Source organism: Ursus arctos, unplaced genomic scaffold (assembly GCF_023065955.2).
Source record: "Ursus arctos isolate Adak ecotype North America unplaced genomic scaffold, UrsArc2.0 scaffold_1, whole genome shotgun sequence".
Lineage (NCBI taxonomy): Eukaryota > Metazoa > Chordata > Mammalia > Carnivora > Ursidae > Ursus > Ursus arctos.
The window spans coordinates 48095033-48110380 of record NW_026622763.1 but is presented as its reverse complement, the minus strand read 5'-3'; the positions used below and the strand labels follow the sequence as shown (position 1 = coordinate 48110380).

Here is a 15348-nt window from a genome sequence, read left to right as displayed (position 1 = left end):
TTACGTGTATAAAGCTTTTCATTTTAAAATACATGCAAAAGTTGTCCTATTTAATGATAGGTTCCATTCTAATCAGCATGTCCTATGACTATTAAAGTCTTTCCACTTTGCCAAAGCCAAATTGGAATTTTAGATTTCTTTGGCCAAACTTTCAGCAAGAGTGATAATGTTTTTCAGTGTATGTAGTCCACATCACTAACTGGTGTCCTACTGAAAACTTCTCCTGGAAGGTGAAGCCTATCCTCCTTGGTGGACGAGGCCCAGACCATCAGCCCCTGCCAGCTTCCTCACCTGGGTCTCCTGCGGCCCCTTTGTTTCAGGCTCACTGCCGAGCACGCTGGACCTTCAGTGGTGCTCTCAGACTTGCTCTGCTGCCATCTTTCACATGCTCTTCCTCTACCTGGCACATTCCCATTCAGCTGGCAAACCCCTACTCTTCTTTCTAGATGTAGATTAAGTATCACTCTTCCTGAAGTCCTGCCCAGAACTACCCTCCAGGCAGTTGGCCTTTGCCTTATCCCTTATCCCTACCCCACCACCAACACTTGTGGGGTCTTGCTATCATCCTTGGGTTATGAACTGCCCACACACTAAGCAAGGCAAGGTTCACGTCACTTGTGTTTGTATGTCCCCAGCATCTAGTGGGAAGACCAGTGAGCTGGTACACACTTGTGTAAGAATTTGTTTAAAAACTGAACATTGGACACAATTGAAAAACACATCTGCTTTAAAGTCGTGGGTCTTAGTAGTCCACAGCTTTTCTTGTACACAACTTCTCAACACACCGTCCCCTCCCCCCGTATCCCCAGCCATTGGGCCACAACATGGAGGGCCCACGTTCTCTGTGGTCTCCTCATGAGCAACTTTCTTACAATTAAATCTGCATATGAAGGATCTTTGAGTAAGTACTACTTCCCAACCCCCTTTGAGACTTGGGAGGGTTGGAAAGAGTAGAGGTTAAAGTCTGGAAGGCTTTGAGTTTTCACATTGGAATAAATGCACGCACAGGAGAGTAGGAGAACACAGTTTAAATCCCAATGATGATTGAGGGAGAGAAGACCAGGGCATGTTGTCAGGGTCGAAGGGATAACCTTACAAGAGTGAGCACTACATACCCAGCTTCCAGCATCTGGGAGACCTAGTGCAGAAGGGAGGGATGACGATGTCTCAAGTTCAATGTACTGTAATCAGAAAGTACACTTGAATGCCTGAATTCCTCATAGGTTTCATTGAATTTTAGGGACAAAGAGAGGTTACACCCCTTCCTTCCACCATAAAGGAGAATAATTCCATCTCTACTACTTTCTAATTGCCTTAAATTTGTTTACCAAGAAATCGATCCTTCTATCCATAATGAGAGACCAGGCTCAAATTTAATTGCAGATTCCTAGAAGAGTTAACATAATATCCTTGACAAAATGTGCCGCTGGTTTATTTTCATTCATTCAATCCGTAATTATTTATGTGCACCTTCTGTGAGCCAGACCCTGTGCTGGGTATTACGTGTACAACAGTGAGCTAAGTAGACCTTGTTCTGTCTTTGTGCTACCTTGGCCAGTTGGAGAGGGGGGAGAGTTTTTCAGGCATTTAACAAGGTCGAGGAGGTTCCTTCTACGGCATGGGGTAGAAACTGGAGGTCTGAAAAGACCAGCCTTTATGTCACTCTGATCAGCTCTGGTTCTTTTTATCTTTATGGGCTTCTGAAAAACTACGTCCTAATCCTGTTAACCAGGTACTTGCAGATCTTTCCTTTGTAAATTCATTTAGCACCTACTGGGTGCCAGGTTCAGTGTTTGGTACTGGCTGGGACTCTGGAGGTGACAGGTGGTGTCTGTTTTCAAGGAGCCTCAGTCTAGATCCCTTGTAAGTAGGACGACCATACCAATTTATCAGATAAACCAGGACATTTTTGAGAGCACAAGGCGAAAAGGATCTCTCGCAGGGTGATATGTAAACATACATCCTGCATTTGTGGCTGTCAAGTCATTTTTCTTCTGGGAACAGCCTTTGAAAAGGAACTGCTGTCTCTTGACAGAGGTTCTGATGCTTTATTAGGCAACTTGTGTCTCCTTCTGTCTCCTTGGGAGTCAGTGACATAATGACAGCCCCAGGATGGGTGGTAAACCTGGACAAACATTGTGTGTGGGTTCCTTGGCTTTATGGAAACAAAAAACCAGGGCCTAACTTTTTATTAAACATGTTCTTTTTTAAAGCTCACCTTAGTGGCACAAGAGTTTAATACAAAAATTTCAAAAGATTTAAAAAATTAAAAAAAAAATTGTTGTAGACTGATCCCATACAACAAATCCCAGAACTAGTATTAATAGGCATGTTCAAACTATCCTCTCTGTTGTGTGTCAGCCTTTAATTTCTGTACGTATTTTATGGTCCCCAACCTGTGATTTTGCAGTGACTCTACCAGCTGTGCTTTGTGTGCTGTGTGGACTGCCCAGTGGCCCTTCGCACAGCTAGGTGGTACCTCAGATTTCTGGTAGGGGCATCCGCATTCACTATGACTCCTACCACCACCCTGATCAGAGCAGTTAGCTGTCCCCGGCGACTCCCTTTATGTTATCAGCAAGTGCTGCATGCTGTCTTTCAAAGAGAGGTGTAGTTACCCTTAATGGGGAAAGGGGAATTGGTCAGGGGGTAAGGGAGAAAATTATGGAGATGGTCTTTCAGATTTAATCATGTGTAAAGTGAGACCTTCGCTCAGTGCAATTAATGTCTCACATTTACTAGATAAGATCAAAGCTGCAGGTACAAAGCAAAAAGTCTGTCAAACTCATGCCAGCTTATTTTCATGCAACAATTAATAATGATTTGTTAAAAATTAAAAAATACAGAACAAATGTTAAATTGAATATGACACTATGACAAGAAGCTTCTTTATGAAGTATTTAATTTTATTTCATAAGCTTTTTTCCACATTCCTATTCTCTCTTCATCTTTTATTCTACTGTTGTGAAGTTTGCAAAAATTTCCATTTCAATATCTTACCTGTTGTTGGAGGTACTATATACCACAGCCAGTTTTAGACTTGATCCAAACCCATCTACCAAGAATGGTGAAGGGAGGAAGGGGGCAGGTTAGTATTATTTGGGGAACAGTCCATTCAGTGTGATCCACGTACTGGCTTGTGCCACAATGACAACCAATGTTCTTCAGTATGTTGTGGAGTTCAACTCACTTTTGCAGGGGGTGGTGAGTGGAGGTAACAAGACTTTCTCAATGAAGAAGGCAACGACTGATTTCCATCTGGTGCACACTCCATACCTCACGTGGACCTGGAAACGTTTTGGCACCTGGCTACTTTGAGTTTCACTGGTCTATGGCATAGGGAAGGTAATTTTCCAAAGTTTATATTATGTATTATAAATAGCATTAGATTTCAGGTCCTTTATTCTTTAAGCTATATCCTAATCTAGAATGAAGTCCCAGTCAACCCTTGAATTGGTTTGATTTCTTATTACTAAAGAAGTGAATTGGGGCGCCTGGATGGCTCAGTCATTAAGCGTCTGCCTTCAGCCCAGGTCATGATCCCAGGGTCTTGGGACAGAGTCCCACAGTGGGCTCCCTGCTCAGCGGGGAGCCTGCTTCTCTCTGTCCCTCTCCTTCTCTGCTTGTGCTCTCTCTGTCTCTCAAATAGTTAAATAAAATCTTAAAAAAAAAAAAAATTAAAAAAATAAGTGACTTGTTCTTCCTTGGTCTGTACTTTTCACTGGCTATTAAACCCTTCCAATGCTTTAAAATATACACAAAGAAGAAAATAACTCAAGAAATGAAGATAGAGTAGGCGTCCCCCTCTGGGGCAGTGCCACATAATATAAAAGGAAGCCCAGCTCCCCTCCTCCATGTAGGATGGCCAAATACATGTGTGAGAAACATTTGTGTTTGGACTGCGGCCGCCACGGGCCGGACGAGGAGTCCTTCAGGTTTCTCCAAGCTGTGAGCCTACACCAGATGGCTCTGCGTCAGTTGGCTGCATTGGCCCATAATTTAAATAGCATTCCTCTTATCGGTGTGTTTATGATCTCATTAATTTTAACTTTTCCAAAGCTTTTCCCTGTCCAAAAGCCACTAGGTTAAATCTGAAGCTGTGTGTGTCCTATTAGTATGTGATTATTGAAAAACCTTGTTATAAAACAAATCAAGATAAAGCAAGAGTGACAATAAGAAAAGTTGATCCCATGAATTAAATGTTTCATTGCCCTTTGATGTATTTCCTCTGATTAGAACTTTTCTAGAATTCATACGATTTGACAAGGTCATAAAGACCACTTTTAAAGCTTATTTCTGTAAGTGTTTTTGTTTTCAATCAAATGATGATAGGCACCGAAGAAGACATCAATTGTTCTTAGTCTTATACACAGAGTACAGGGGAGAGCAGCTGCCCCGGCGTCTTACTTTGTAGTATTTGCTACATATAAGTTGTCTTTCAACAGTGTTTGGGGGATTGTCATTAAAATCCTGGAGTTCTTACCTTCCTGCTTTATATGCATATAGTCTTGTTCATATTTCCAGAATGTGCTCTTGGGTGTGAGACTCTTCTCTTGGAATCTAGACATCTAGTATAATTAAATAAGACCTATTGCTGTGAACAGGGAAGACCTGGACAGGTTTTTCTTTTTACCTCTAGAAATAAATCAAAGTTGGGTGGATTTCCTGTATCTTATCTCTTCTGCCTTCCACGATACAATCATTTCCTTCTCTTCTTAATTCTACTCAGACTTGTGATCTACACATTTAAAAATCAGTAGTAGGGTTGGGAGTTCTGAACTCTATGGGGAGCTCTTGGAGATTTTCCAAGATGCAGACTGATGCTGTTTGAGCTCTGAGACCTTCATATCTGTTTGTTGTTGTTGTTGTTGTTTTTTATCATGTACTAGATGAAAAGCTTAGCTCTTGGATGAAGAAACTTCGTTAAATTCCATAACAAAGGCTTTGGTTCTTTTTAGAAAAAGCCTTCTACTTAACCGAGAAAAGCCACACCTGAATTTATAGAAACTCTTAATTGTTAGAAAGTGACCTTAAAAAGACTACACAAAATACGCATGTGGAAAGATGCTCTACCAGGGAAATGCAAATTAAAATTATGTTGGCAAGTGTGTAAGAAACTGGAACTCCCTCACGCTGCTGGAAGGACTGTAAAAATGGTACAATCGCCCTAGAACACATTTCAGTAATTTCTTATAAAGTTACACATACATCTATATGAGCCAGCCGCTCTACTCCTAGGTATCTGCCCCAGTGAAAGGACAGTGTGGGTCTATGCAGACTTAAATGTGAACACTGCAGATAACAGCTTTATTTGTAATGGCAAAACCTGGAAACAACTCAAGTGTCCATCAAAAGATGAATATGTAAACAAACTGTGGTATATCCATACAGTGGAATACTACTTAAAAAGGTACGAATTATTGACACATTACAGCATGGATGAATTTCAAAATAATTATGGTGTATGAAATAGACAAGATAAGTATACTCTATATGGCTCCATGTGTATAAGATTTTAGAAATGCAAATGATAGTGACAGCAACCAGATCCGTGGTTTCCAAACAGATATAAAGGTCTCAGAGCTCAAACAGCAACAGTCTACATCTTGGAAAATCTCCAAGAGCTCCCTATAGAGTTCAGAAACCTCAACCCTGCTATGGATTTTTAAATGTATAGATCACAAGTCTGAGTAGAATTAAAGAAGAGAAGGAAATGATCATATCATGGAAGGCACAAGAGATAAGACACAGTGGAAAGAGCGACAGAGAAGGGAAGGTGGAGGGAATTACAAAGTTTTTGATGAAATCTTGACATATTTTTGATATGTTCCTTATTTGTGGTGGTTTCATTGGTGTATGTGTATCAGAACTTATCAAATTATACACTTTAAATATGTACAATTTATTATGTGTCAGTTGTACTTCAATAAGACTGTTCTTTTTTTTTTTTTTTTAAGATTTTATTTATTTATTTGACAGAAGGAAAGACAGCCAGTGAGAGAGGGAACACAAGCAGGGGGAGTGGGAGAGGAAGAAGCAGGCTCCCAGCGGAGGAGCCCGATGTGGGGCTCCATCTCAGGACCCTGGGATCACGCCCTGAGCTGAAGGCAGACACTTAATGACTGAGCCACCCAGGCGCCCCTAAATAAGGCTGTTCTAAAGAGAAACAAAAGGCCTCACCTCTAAGTTGCTTACGTTAATATGGGAAGATGTTAGTAGGTATTTGGGACAGCAATTTAAGGTTACCAGGGCATGACCCCAGTGAGTATCTGGTAAAAGCTGAAACCCCTCCCCTGAGAAATGTGCACACAAACTTTTACCTGTAATTTAGAGGGTTTTAAAACTAAACACCCCAGGTGAAGGCACCTATCTTTTGAAGAACCCAAGCACATTTTAACATCTATGTCTCCCAAAGCAGTAATCCTCTTTGTTTTTCCAAAGCAGATACATTCTTACCTTCATCTCAGGTGAATTTTGGATATGCTTGGCAAGAGTGATTTTAAAGTTTAGCCCTTCTGCATACAGTATTTTTAGTTTTTTACTTTCTTCATCCTCATTCGAAAGAGGAATTAAGCCATAAACATACTGGTATGTCCTCTCCTCCAGCTAAAATGAAGCTACAATTTCATTGATTATACCATTTCATTGCTTTCAAAATGAGCTATAATAACATAATGATTATTGGGCACTTCCATTACCTCACTCTGGTCCAGTTCATAAAACTCCACCTTAAACACAATAAAGGAACTTCAGGACCAACATAGTAATTTTATGATTATATTTTAAAGGACAGATTCAATACCTGCCAGTTTAGTTTTCCAGACTGTTTCAGACTTTCACATTATGCCAAGATAATACTAAAAAACTGGAATTTACCCAAACCTTAAGGAGAATGGCAAGTGTATTTATTTTTTATTTCCCATAATCTTTTTCTGATATAAATAATGCTAGTACTCAAGTCTTTTTGATATTTTTGTCTCAAAGGCTAATTTCTTATGGTACCTGTAACATTCCTAAAATCTCTTCTAATTACTTCTTTTTCTCACCATCTACAAATCTAATGCACAGAAATGGCAAATAATATACTCAGTCCCCCTTTTCCTCTAATATTTTATTTATCATTTGCACTGTTTTTTTTTAACACGTCAGAATGGCCAATGTTTTATTATTTTAATTCTAATACAGTTAACATACAGTGAAATATTAGTTTCAGGTGTACAGTATAGTGATTCAATACTTGCATACATCACTCAGTGCTCATCACGAGTGCCCTCCTTAATCCCCATCACCTGTTTCATCCATCCCCGCCCCCAACCCATCTCCTCTCTGGTAACCATCAGTTCTCTATGGTTAAGAGCCTGTTCCTTGGTTTCTCTCTCTCTCTCTTTTCCTTTGCTTATTGGTTTTTTTCTTCAATTCCACATGAGGGAAATCGTAAGGTATTTGTCTTTCTCTGAGTAATTTCTCCTAGCATTATACTCTCATGTGTCTGTTGGCCACCTGGATGTCATCTTTGGAGAAATGTCTGTTCATGTCTTCTGCCCATTTTTAAATTGGATTGTTTGGGGTATTTTGGGTATTGAGTTGTATAAGTTCTTTATATATTTTGGATACTAACCCTTTATTGGATGTCATTTGCAAATATCGTCTCCCATTCAGTAGGTTGCCTTTTAGTTTTGTTGATTGTTTCCTTCAAAAGTTATGCAAAACCTTTTTATTTTGACATAGTCCCAATAGTTTATTTTTGCTTTTATTTCCCTTGTCTCAGAAGACATATGTAGAAAAATGTTATAGCCAATGTCAGAGACATTACTGCCTATGCTCTCTTCTAGGAATTTTATGGTTTCAGGTCTCCCATTTAGATCTTTAATCCATTGAGTTTATTTTCATGTATGGGATCAGAGTGGTCCAGCATGTAGCTGACCAGTTTTCCCAGCACTGTTTTTGAAGAGACTGTCTTTTTCCCCATTGGATATTCTTTCCTGCTTTATCAAAGATTAATAATATCATTGTGGGTTCATTTTTTATTTTCTATCCTGTTCCAAAAATCTACATACCTGTTTTTGTGCCAGTACCCTACTGTGTTGATTACTACAGCTTTGTAATATAATTTGAAGTCTGAAATTGTGATACCTCCAGCTCTGCTTTTCTTTTTCAAAATTGCTTTGGCAATTCCGGGTCTTTTCTGGTTCCAAAAAAGTTTTAGGATTTTTTTTTCTAGTTTTATGAAAAACGCTACTGGTATTTTGATACGGATTTCATTAAATCTGTACATTGCTTTGGATAATATAGGCATTTTAACAATATTTGTACTTCCAGTCTATTAGCATGGAATGTCTTTCCATTTCTTTGTGTCATCTTCAATATCTTTCAGTGTTTTACAGTTTCCAGAGTACAGATCTTTCACTTCTTTGGTTAGGTTTGTTCCTAGGCATCTATTTTTGGTGCAATTGTAAGTGGGATTGTTTTCTTAATTTCTCTTTCTGTTGCTTCATTATTAGTGTACAGAAATGAAACAGATTTCTGCATATTGATTTTGTATCCTGCAACTTCACTGAGTTCATTTATCAGTTCTAGTAGTTTTTTGGTGGAGTCTTTAGGGTTTTCTGTGTATACTATCCTGTCATCTGCAAATAGTGGAAGTTTTACTTCTTCTTTACCAGTTTGGATACCTTTTGTTTCTTTTTGTTGTCTGATTGCTCTGGCTAGGACTTCTAGTACTATATTGAATACAGATGGTGAGAGTGGACATCTCTGTCTTGTTCCTGACCTTAGGGGAAAGGCTTTCAGTTTTTCCCCATTGAGCATGAATTTTGCTGTGGGTCTTTTCATATTTGGCCTTTATTATGTTGAGGTATGTTCTCTCTAAACCTACTTTGTTGAGGGCTTTTATCATGAATGGATGTTGTACTTTGTCAGATGCTTTTTCTGTGTCTATTGAAATGATCATATGGTCTTTATCCTTTCTCTTGTTGATGTGATGCATCATGTTTGATTTGTGAATATTGAGCCACCCTTGCAACCTAGGAATAAATTCCATTTGATCATGGTGAATGATTTTTTTAATGTATTGTTGGATTCTGTTTACTAGTATTTTGTGGAGGATTTTTGCATCTATGTTCATCAGAGGTATTGGCCTGTAGTTCTCTCTTTTCTCTGGTGTCTTTATGTGGTTTTGGTATCAGGGTGATACTGGCCTCACAGAATGAATTTGGAAGCTTTCCTTCTATTTTTTGGAATAGTTTGAGAAGAATAGGTATGAAGTCTTCTTTAAAGGTCTGGTAGAATTTGCCTGTGAAGCCATCTGGTCCTGGACTTTGGTTTGTTGGGAATTTTTCAATTACTGATTAAATCTCCCTGCTGGTAATTGGTCTGTTCAAATTTTTATTTATTCCTGCTTCAGTTTTGGTAGTTTATATATTTCTAGGAATTTATCCATTTCTTCTCAGTTATCCCATTTGTTGGCATATAGTTTTTCATAATATTCTCCTACAATTGTTTGTATTTCTGTGGTGTTAGTTGTTATCTCTCCTCTTTGATTGGTGGTTTTGTTTATCTGAGTTCTCTGTCTCTCTCTGATGAGTCTGGCTAGTGGTTTATCAGTCTTGATCTTTTGAAAGAACCAGCTTCTGGTTTCATTGAACTCTTCTGTTGTTTTTTTCATTTCTATATCATTTATTTCTGCTCTTATCTTTATTATTTCCTTCTTTCTGCTAGTTTTAGGTTTGTTGTTCTTTTGCTACCTCGGTTAGGTATAAGGTTAGTTTGTTTATTCATGGTTTTTCTTCTCAATGTAGGCCTGTACTGCTATAAACTTCCCTCTCACAACTGTTTTTGCTGCATCCCAAAGGTTTTAGACCATTTTGTTTTCATTTTCATTTGTTCCCATGTACTTTTTGATTTATTTGATTTCTTGGTTGACCTGTTCATTGTTTAGTAGTATGTTATTTAACCTTCATGTATTTGTGGTCTTTCCAGATTGTTTCTTGTGGTTGATTTTCAGTTTCATAACATTGTGGTCAGAAAAGATACATGGTATGACTTTGATCTTTTTGAATTTGTTGAGAGTTGGTTTATGGCCTAACATGTGATATATACTGAAGAATGTTCTGTGTGCTTGAAAAGAATGTGTAGTCTGCTGTTTTAGGATGGAATGTTTGAATATATCTGTGAAATCAGTCTGGTCCAGTGTGTCATTCAAAGCCACTGTTTCTTTATTGGTTTTCTGTTTAGGTGATCTGTCCATCAATGTAAGTGGGGTGTTAAATTCCCCTACTATTATTACTGTCAATGATTGTTATTAACTGTTTTATGTATTTGGATGCTGCCATGTTGGGTGCATAAATATTTACAATTTTTATATCTTCTTGTTGGATTATCTCTTTTATTATTATTTAGAGTCCTCCTTTGTCTCTTTTTATAGACTTTGTTTTAAAGTCTATTTTGTCCAATATAGGTATTGCTACTCTGGCTTTCTTTGACATCTATTTGCATAATAAATGTTCCTCTACCCCCTCGCTTTCAGGATGCAGATATCATTCAGTCCGAAATGAGTCTCTTGTAGGCAGCATGTAGATGGGTCTTGTTTATTTATCTACTCTGTCACCCTATGTCATTTGATTGGAGCATTTAAGCCATTTACATTCAAAGTAATTATTGATAGATACGTATCTGTTGCCATTTTGGTACTTGTTTTGTGGTTGCTTTTTAGTTTTTCTCTGATACTTTTTTCCTCTTTTTCATGGTTTGCTGGTTTTCTCTAGTGATATATTTGGATTCTTTTTTTTTTTTTTTTGCATATCTGTATTTTTTTTTTTTTGATTTGTGGTTACCATTCAGTTTATATATAACATCTTCTGCATTTGACAGTCTACATTAAGCTGATGTTCACTTAATTTTGAAGTCATTCTTTAATCTTCTCCCCTCTACATTTCAGATATTTGGTAACATATTTTACATCCTTTTATTTTGTGCTTCTCTTTCATTTGCACTGACTTATAAATTTGCTAACAGAAATGCCTTCTAAGGTGGTTCTACAATGTTTGTCCTATTTAGTCTTAAGGTTTCCAAGGGGAATTCCCAAAGAGGAACAAAGCTAAGAGTCATCAGCCAACAATAATCCCAGCAGGTGGGAGAACATTTGCCTCATTCTTAAAGAGAAGACCTGGGCTGCACACCAAACTATCCACAATAGTCCGCCCCTTGTACTGCTTGGATCCAGCTGGGAATAGTTCCTCTAGCAATGGTTGGTTTCTTTTCCTGGGGAAGGTTGTAAGAGGGAAGGTTAGTGGTATGACTTAGTTCTCGTTGCTGTAGATAGTCTTGAGGCCACACTGATGCTAATCATGTCCATCCTGTACTTACCATTGTAGATTCCCTTTGTTGGGGCTACCACCTATGCTAGTCTGGTGGTTTATCTGCAGAGTGACCTAGACTCTCATCTCTTAAAAACAATGAAAAGTAGCCAGTTTTGCTGGTTCCTTATAGATGAAATGGGATGGAGGTAGTAGAGATGAAGAGAAGTAAACAATCTCAAACAGATTAAAGACAAAACTGTTGGAGAAGTCTCATCTGACTGCTGGGTAGAGGCTGAGCCATTGAGGAACGAGGATGGAAGCAGGGAGACGGTCGGCTATTGTGTGAGTCTAGACGAGAGACAGTGGTAGCTGTACTTGGGTCATACATAGCCAGTGGAAGTGGTAAGAAGTCATCAGTGTCTGTAGATATGGGTATATTTCAAAGATAAACCTTTTGCAGAGTTGAATAAGATTTTGTCTGGGTTATCAAAGAATTTGAGTCGAGTGGGGAAATGAGCTCTGTAACAGATTGTTTCAGCACATAATGATGAAGAATGGTGGTAGATATCTAGAGGAGAGGGGAGTGGTTATGGAGCCCTTCCTGGGAAAATCTAGGGTAGGACATGGCAGAAAATGAACTAGAGAGGTGGGTTGGGTCAGACTATGGAGAGTCTCATAAGACCACATTAAAAACTTGGACTTAATCCTGAAGTTGATATGAATAGCTAAATGGTATTATATAAGGAGGCAACACATCCCAGGTCATGACTTAGATTCTCCAAGTCACTCTGGTGAGTGTAAGAGGGCTCATGAGTTAAGACTGAAGGCGGGGAAGCCAGTTAAGATATGCAGTTGTCCAGGCTAGAGATAGTAAGCTAACATTTGTTATGTACTTGCAATATATCAAGCACTAGTCTGAACACCGTATGTGTATAAACTCATCCCCAGAAGAGCTCTATCACATCGGCACTATTAATATCCGCATTTCACAGATACGTGGACTCCAGCACACAGACGCTAACATAAACTTGCCCAAGTTCATGGGGCCACGTGGCTCTAAGCAGGAGGCAGGATTTTACCTAAGCGCTCTGACTGGAGAATTCATGCACTTACGCACTGTGCTACACTCATATCCTGAAGATAAGAGCTTGGAGATTTAGGGAAAATAATAGGGCAAATCTCTTGTATTTTGTCCCAACCATAATTATTATCTGTAATTTTGCATTAACGTTACAGCGGTATCCATGAGAGATCCACCCTCCTATCGTTCCTTTTCTTCCTTACTGAGAAGCTTGGATTCTCTCTTGGTACCTGTGTCTCTTGCTTGCTTGGCGATCCTTTGCTGCCTTTCTGCAGCAACGCGGGGTACAGAGCAGGTGTTTGGGACATGTCTTTGGATCAGACAATATTGTGACATCAACTCGTCAGGTAACCCAAGTCTGTGCTTTCATCATCTCTCGGAATGTCCTCTTGGGGGAATGCATTGGACTTGGTGTTCACTGGGGTGCTTTTCTTCACAGCTTTTGTTTGGGAATAGCTCAATTTGGTAATTTCACTCACGGCCCCCGGAACGTCAGTACTATGTGAGATTGTTGTGAAATACACTGGTATCTGGAGAGAAAAGTGTATCTTTCCACTAATCACTTGTAATACAAACACTGACTGTAAATAGTCATTATGTAACTGTTACTTTTCTAACTGTCCAAATGTGGAGAATCTGAGTAGTACAAGGAGTGTATAGAGAAAACAGGGTCTGGAGAATGCCTGACTTAGTTTGCCGAAGAAATGTCGGCTCTGCTGCCTTGCCTCTAATGGATGACCCCCAGGACAATCTTATTTCTGTCTATTTGTATTCGAATAGGGAGGTACTGAGCACCGGCATCTTTTTCCTGTGGTTGTTAAAGATATTATTACAGTTTCATGAAGCACAGTACCTACCGTACGTTAGGTCAAATGTTATCCAAAAAGAGCACCTAGCACTGATAGGGGTTCAAGCCTAAGTGGAACCCAGAGACCCCCAAATAGCCAAGAAATAGATGGCTCACACAAAGGTATCCTGTAGCCACAGCGGGAGGGCAAGAGGGCCACAACCCCTGGTACCTCGGTGAGTGTTTTCTGTGTCCTTTGTGGCCAAGAAACAGAGCACTTGTGACTGAAGAGAGTGGGCTGGGAAGGTGGGCAGGGGCAAGCTCAAGGAAGACACCAGTCTGTGTCAGAAACTAGGAGAATGAGTTCTATTTGGGAAAGCCAGGGAGAATTGGAAATATGTTGGTGGCCACCGGGTAGGCAGGGTTCAGAAGCCCCGTGTTTTGGGGAAACCTAAAGCGTCCTAAAGCATGAAGTTCAGTGTCACCAGCACACACTTGAGAAGCTCTGAAGTTAACCAGCCCTATCCAGCCCTTCCGTCTCCGCTCACGTTCCAGGTAAGGCACATTTTTATTTTTGAAATCCAGGTGCACAGTCAGGAGAAGGGAGAAAACAGTGACACCCATCTTTTTAATGAGCATTGCTAGTGGAAGAGAAATTAGCATCACCTTGAATTTTATGTGATGTCAGTTAAATGAAGGTATTTTATTGCACTTTACAACAAATTAGAATCAACTAAATTGAAAATAAGCCTAGCAGCTGGGATAAGTAATCAGGTAAGTGGCCAGTTTTGCTATTTTTGCTTTGAGTTGAAGACAGAATTTGAATTTCTAATGTCCCTGATGTGTAGGGCTCACAATTGGGGAGTGTGGTTTCCGGGATGATTGTTGAAGATGCTAGCGTTTCAGCTTTGCCCTCCAAGTCTACAACTCGCGTAGCCATGCTCCTTGGAGACTGGCACTAGCACATAGGCACGCACCCCAGAGAGAGGGCTGTGAACTCGTGCAGGACAGAGCTCTGCTTTTGGCGGAACGTTACAGAGCAGACTGGAAATAGATGACCCAGAACAAGGCAGTAAATCATCCACATTAACTGAGAGCCTCCAATGAAAGGACTGAAATTCATAGGAAGACATTATGGCGACTCATGAAATCAGCCAAATCAGAGGAACTATTAGAACACTTTTTATGTTTTAAGAAAATAGTGACAGTGCGCACTTGCTGCAATTTGCATCCAGTCAGAATGCCCTGACATCATAAATACTGGCTTTGGTGGACAGAACTTCACAGCCAAGCTTTTCACTCCACGAGCCAATGTTTCTCGTGTGGATTACTAGATGATTTTAGCATCTGAAATAGGCTCAGGAAACTGCTGAGGAGGCCAACAGATGCTTGGCGATGATAACTCTGTTGACCTTGGTGGCCCAGGACCTACCTGACAGGTGTGCAGGTTGGCTTGTGTGGGCAAAAGAAAGAGGAGGAAAAGGTGGGGCGGGGTGGGGGTGGGGGGTTACCATAAACGAAACTTTGCAGATCGTTTGGAGTGGAAGTATTAAGGGCAACAAATGAAGATAAACTGATGCTTGTAATTATGGTTTATAAAGAGAAATAGGCCATATTGAGTATATAATTTTCGTTTCTTTCCTGCTCTGCAGCTGATGGATTAAATGAAATAAACTGATCTGCAGAAAATCCACGTCTCTGGGTTGTTCTTAGTCAACCTTAGAGAAACGTGAAATATGCAGATTTCTTTCTCTTCTTTAGACTTTCTACTTGAAACACTTTTCTCAAAATATTTGTTATCTTAATTTTTTTTATCTTAAAATAGTCATAACTTTTCAGATACCTAATTACTGAAGCAGCAGCAAACTTTCCAAATGAAAAATAAAAAGGATACACAGACCTTTCTCTCATTTCTTCAGTAGTCCTTTCTTTTTCCCTAACCAGCAGCGCTTACGTGATTTTCAGTACTTGATATTTTAGATTTGGATGTGGAAAGAGCCAGGTTTTAAATTTCTGTCATCATTACCTTCTGAGAATTCTGTACCCTAAGCCAGGGGAGTAAGCAGGAAAAGTGGACTTCTCTGCTAGAGTATCAAATATATCATGACACCGCAAAGGGGGGATGGGTCTCTGATGAATCCCGTTAATGCTGAAACATATCTTCTCTACTGAACTCCAAACTG

The 15348-nt window shown here is 39.6% G+C and overlaps 1 protein-coding gene across 5 annotated transcripts in view; it reads left to right on the top strand.

The window, feature by feature from the left end:
• The window catches only part of STK39 (serine/threonine kinase 39), a 440397-nt gene that overhangs the window by 409619 nt on the left and 15430 nt on the right, over nt 1-15348 (top strand). The window lies entirely within an intron of this gene.